Raw genomic sequence first — 6,553 nt, forward strand, 5'->3', positions numbered from 1 at the left:
TTCAGGAATCTGGGTGAGGAGTCTGCCCTATTTTACATTGGGTTGTTTCTAGCTTTCTTGATAGACCTTTCAATTAGATGATTGACACAGAGACAACAATTTCCACTAAATTCAGTTATTTAAATAATAAAAATGCTTCAGAAAGCCTACAGAACAAAGTACCACCCAGCAGTTATTATGTTCATGAAAATGTTGCATGTTTACAAACAAAATTCGAATTCGACATTCATCTTCACAGTTCTACTCTCAAAGGACCACCCACACAAACATGAGTGGTAGGAGGGCGCACTCAACACAAGGACTCTTCAAGGTCCCCTCCCTGCTGTGCTTCAGTCCAACAGTTTGTTTCTATTTAAGTCCTATAATTGCTTTTCAAACTATAATTTGATCACACGGCAGCAATGGCGACGACCTACCGCATTTGTGACGTCACCTAGACCAAACATGTTTTCCCATGGTACATCATCCAGCATCTCAATCCCTCCAAGTGTCCGTTGTCCATAGAAAGCCATTGAATTCTCATGTTTTAAAATGAAGCTGCACACACAACAGACCTCCAAACTAGTCCCCTGATTACAGAGTCTATTTATCAGCTCTGCCAAGATTGGTGGCAAAGTAAAAGCACCGGCTCCATGCCTTCCAAACCATTTCAAATTAAGCCTGCAGCTCATTGGAACAATTTAAAATTTTGCTTAACTGTAATGCATACACATTCAACTGTAACAATACATTACCAATATGGTTGATCTCAAATGTAATCTTTGCATTTTAAGGGGATATATTTTCTACATCCAGCCACCCCCACTTAACTTCTCCATCTGCCTCTCCCACTTTGTGGCAAAATGAATGCTACTCAATATAGCGGCAGAGGAGTGTCACGCTGGTCACTGCAGTGATCTGCCGAGAGAGACGTCAGTCCTCTTCAGCAGTATTGATCGACCACCCTACCGGAGTCCACTCAGGCATGTTAGGGGGACCACTGCAGCAAAAGCAGCTCGGTCACCATTACAAGCCGGGAGTGCCTTAATTCTGCCAAGACCATGTTTAGAACAGGCACATTATTTTCAATCCCCACAAGAATATCGCATTCAGTCTCTCTAGAGAATTGTGTTTGCGTAAAACGTGAGGGAACAGATAGACAAATACTGACTACAATTTTTCTGATCGCAGAAAAATAAATAGGGCCAGGTATGAACCCTCAACCTCAGAGCAGGTACCTTATTTTTGCTCCGTGTTTAACATGGTACAAATACTAGTAACTGTGATCTCTTTCTCACAAGTAGATATGGAAAAATGCAAACTAGGCTGTTGTCTACATATACAGGAAAGAATATCTACAATCAAATTGGCTCATATTTATTTGCTCGGCGACTATAAGCGGTGGGAAAGAAAGGGAAGAATCTTTGCCGGCTGAGTTACTGTTGATGCGCTAATGAAAGGCTCCCTCCTCTCGGAAGAAGATGCACTTTAGACTTGCAGCATGCGGCAATGACACAATCATCGCGCCCACAGCAGCCAAGTTAGATAAAGCTGCTCTACTAAAACGCCAGCAGGGGGTCTTTGAGCTGTCTCCGGCAGACGAGCAAAGAGAATTTGGGGAGACGGAGCTCAGCAAACAAGCAAACAGTGTGTGCAGATAAACAACAATAGCAACAAGCATACTCCGCCACTGAGTGGCCTCAATTGAAATGCAAAGCTCGGCTCCTTGATTCACTCGCAAGGAACAGCAATAAAGAGCAGGAGACTTTGCATGCATCGTTACTTTAGACAGCAACCTTCACTTTATTACCATCAAGCAATTTTGAAATCATTATGAAATATGGCAGAAGTGCAAAGATATAATGAGGCCTGTCTCTCTATCTTTATGCCATAATCCAACTATTATATAGTAGCTCTCAAGCACAAACAATGACATGTATAAATCAGACTTAAATGGATTTATTAAAGGGCAACCACTGCCGTCTTTGCCAAGAGTTCCTTTGGATTTTTTTTTTTTCTCTAATACCATGAATTCAATCTACTTTTAGCAAGGAAAGTGAGCTATAATGCACACACCTTTTGTTATTGTTTCCCTTGAGTGTATGCTTTAGTAATTTCTCTGAATTGAGATTGAGATTTTAGAAAACTACAAAAAAAAATCAAGAAATGAAAGTTTTCGTTTTTGTTCAACTTACCATGATGATTGATTTCAAAACACAAAATCATTTTCTAAATAACTAGCATTTTGCACGCTGTCAAAACTTTCAATTATTTTGAAATGTGCGTTTTCATCAATTATTTCGAGCATTATAGTCGTGTTGTTAGCTATTATGTCCATTGGACAAAAACGTTAGTAAGAGTTGATTTGCCGTTTGCGGTTTTATTTCTTTGCAAGAATTAACTATTAAAAAAAGAAAACTATTTCCAAAGCATTAGAAAATGAGATCACGTTGAGCCTCATTTTTGTACGGGTTGCTGGTAAATGCCACTAGGAAAATCAGTCACAAAATCTGAAATATCCCTTTTAACCACTAAACAAATCTAACTTTTGACATTCAACAGCTCTAAATTAAAGAATACATTATAAATTGCACTTGGTTAACTATAGTTTTCTTCAGTTGTCTTTCTCTAGAAAAAAAGGGACTTTTAAATTGAGAATTGCACAAGAAATGAGTGCTTTTCTTCCACATCATCAACTGCACTAATGACCTCATTTGCTTTCCATAATGCATTTGGTCCTAACCATGAAATTGGTCAAATTGGAAAAAAAACATATAGCATTTATAAATAAGATATCTTTAGCCTGTGCAGATCATATCCTTTGAAGCGAGAAGATTAAAATCAGGTCAGATCTCCAGACACAAACACCGCTCTTCACCGTCTTACAACCACATCTGTTTTACAGCCTGACTGTAAACACTCTCGTCTCTCTTAAATCTCATCTTCCATTGGATTGCCATTTTCCAGGTGTAACCCACCACCACTGCTGAGAAAACATTCCACTGGGAAATTTTCTTCACACTATCAAATGTCCCCAGTTCTAACCTCGACGCTCACATCAAGCATAGACGTAAACATGTCTTATTAAAAGCAAATAACCAAAGCCACAAGAGGAAAACGGATTTGTATGATACGAAGGGGAAACTTTAATATTTATGTCTTGGATGAGTGGGCCTAACATCATACCTCCTCATTTGGTTTGGGACTAAGGTGGCGTCTGACTTTATCCGAGGGGAGGCGCACACTCAAGAGTGGTCGCCAATAAGTCAGGATAGAAGCATTGACATGCTTTTTAGGTCAGAACATGAAGTCATTTAACTCCATACAGAAACGGACAAAAGTAGATTTAACAGAACATCTGAATTGTGAGGATCCATTCACATTTGATGCAATGCAAACATTTGTCCTGTAACATCTAAAAAGCAAACATCAGTTTGGCTATTTGCAAACAATATTAAAAAACTGTCTCTATATTCACATATAACATGATTCAGACATTGGTCTGTATATTTATGAGGACAATTAGTGAATGTATTCTCCCCTTTTACATAAACTGAACATTTACATAGAAATGTGTAAAGGGCTTAGGTATACAACAGTTTTGACTTAAACAGCAAAACAACCCCCTTGGAAGATGGATGGCCTGCCCAATACCTATTTGGTTTCTAATGGAAAGTGTTTCTGGTAAAAAAAAATATCTGGAGATATGAATGAAAATATTTCACGACCAAACTCATATTTCATTTCTCGACCTAAACATTTTAAAACATTTGGATTAACAAACCAGTACCTTCTTGCAAGGACTACAGTTAGATTCTACTATTTTCTCCACAGGGAAAAGGTTGTCAAAGGTCTAAACAAACAACTCAGGAAATAAATGGCATATTCATAATAATAACAACAGAAACAATTCACCAACCAAGACTGTGTGCAATACTGAAAAAAATATTTCTCATTGAATAATCTAGGCACATCTTTCATCAACTTTTTTAATACACAATACTATGTTTGTATTACTCACACCATGTTTAAACCACCATGCAGCCCATTAGGCAGAGTCACGAACATTATTCATCACCTAGCGTGCAGCATTCTCTGAACTGATCATATCACAAAGGAATGAAACTCCAATTCCCAACTGTACTTTACTTTTTTTGTACTTTTGCCCATCTTTTAGATGACGCCGTTTAGAATACTAATGAGTTTTGACTCTCACTGAACTAAGTTACATCATACAGCATTTAAGAACCAGGGTAAAGGGTTAAGTACTCTCCGGCTGGCCCAGACGTGCGACAGGTACTCCCAGTTTGGAGCGAAGTAAAAGTAATATTTTCTACCATTGACGGTGATATATGTCCAATATATTTTGACTGAGATGGGCCTGCATTGGCCGTTTATCTCACATCAACGTAAGTGACACATGATCACTCAATGTCAGTCCTCCCAATTGAAATTGATTTAATGTCTAACTGTCAATGACAGTGAATGAGTTATGGCCTACCAGCAACAAAATCATCAAGTATACAAATATTTATACTGTTATTATATTCATGTCCCATGACAGCATAAAAACGTCAAGAAAATCACAACCAAGATAATTCAGTCAAGACATTGAAGATTATTCATTACAAAAGTTAATGTAAAACACAAACCTGAAATTCTATACTGCTTCCTTGGTTGGCAGGGTTCACCATCAGCTGTTTTAGTGAGTAGATCCATCTAATGGTAAAAATGAGAAAGGCAATACAATATAGGCAGAATTTCAGTTTCTTGTGAGGGTCATATTCAATTACATTTGTAGAATTTGCAGTGTGTCACTAAAATTTGGGCTTCAGGTCACAGTTGGCCAGTTTGGACACATTTTCAAGACCCTGGACACATTATCAAAATGCAACTAAATCCCACAAAATTGTTAATGTCAACAATACTGTTTTGCCAAGAGCGAGATGGGATCGAAATAATCTGTTAGTGAAGAACAAGAAAAGACGTGATATTTGTATTTTCAAAGATGCTTACCATTTTAGGGGTAGATGCATATGGGATTCAGCTTTGGGGCTTCGGTGATGTGAAATTGAAAAAGACGAAGAATAACAAAACAATGTGGTGCAAATAGAAGCACTGGGGAAAGCAGCCTGCATGTCAACATTTTCTGTTTATTCAGGAAAGACCCGAAAAGAATGCGTAAAAGAGGTTCAAGAGTAATGGGACTGGTCAGAACGGCATTATTTGATAGGCCCTGTCACCCAAAGACATCCTCTGTGGGATGATGTGATGTGAAGCAGGACTACTCATCAACTCTGGTGAACAGGCAATCGTGATGAAGAGGAGCTGACAGGTAGAAGACGACGCTGGATCTACTGAAATGACAGCTGACACTCTTGATGATGTGATTCAAGTGGGCATACGAATGTCCTCAGCGAGTGGATTGAATTGGACAAGGGTGAGTGAGGGAGGGAAGTTAAACAGACTCATTTGAAATGAATAAAACAAAACAAAAAATAAAAATCAACAACACAAAAACCCAGAAGAAAATCACAAGACGCAAGGAGTTTATTAGGACTGATTTGAATATCAGTATCTTGGGTTGTTACAGAATCTATTAGTATACAAAAAAAAAATTGCAACACGATAGGTTGAAAGCAAACTGTAAACAATGAGTTGGGTTTACTTGTAAACTTGCAAATTGCTTGTAAGATATTGCAAACGTACCAATAGCTGTGAACAGAGGCAAAATCGAGCTTTTGACTCTTAGGGGACCCACTGAAAGCCACAGGGTATGGTTGTTGGGGTGAATATCACAATATTTATTTCTTATGCACTGATGCATTTTCAGATACCCTGATGGAAATCCTAAAATGACCATGATGGGGATCTGAACAAATACAAACTGCATGTTGAGCAACCGGGTTTATTTACAGATGGCAGAATAGGAATCAGACAATCTTTGCCACTGTTTAACGTCAGTAAAACTTTAACACAAAGGAAGATTTAATTCCGTAGAAAATAAATATGCTGGATTGTTTTCTTAAAAGTAGAAACGCATTGTTTATGTTAGCCTTTCATTGAGGTACATTGTTGTAAATGTGGTAAATACACATGCTTTGTTTTGTTCTTCTTCAGTCTGAGCTTCATTTTCTTCGTCTAAGTATTATTTTCATTTTGTCCAGTCAAAGCTTCCTCTTCTGTGTTACAATTAAGTTGCGTGTTTGAGCATATGCATCATAGTGGTGTTTAAGAAAGATGCACTTTTGAACCACTAGTGATTGAAGTTGGGTAAGAGACAAAAAAAAGTTGGATTCAGGAATATGATTATATCCCATTGAACTGTATTTTTTTTTTTGGTTTGTTTTGTTGGAATGTAGTCACTAAAACAATGATTCAAACTGAATAAAATAGATATAAAAAGGCTGTTTCAAAATGTTAGCCTTGAAAACAAAAACTTTTGAAGTTAAAATATATCCAAGTATACTATAATAAAATGTGCCAAAAATAGCTTACTGAAAAAAATATTTCTCTATTTAACTACAACAGGGAAAAATATATGTTGATCCACTGTTTCCTCTCTACAACAATT

Source organism: Stigmatopora nigra, chromosome 3, assembly GCF_051989575.1.
Source record: "Stigmatopora nigra isolate UIUO_SnigA chromosome 3, RoL_Snig_1.1, whole genome shotgun sequence".
Taxonomy (NCBI): Eukaryota; Metazoa; Chordata; class Actinopteri; order Syngnathiformes; family Syngnathidae; genus Stigmatopora; species Stigmatopora nigra.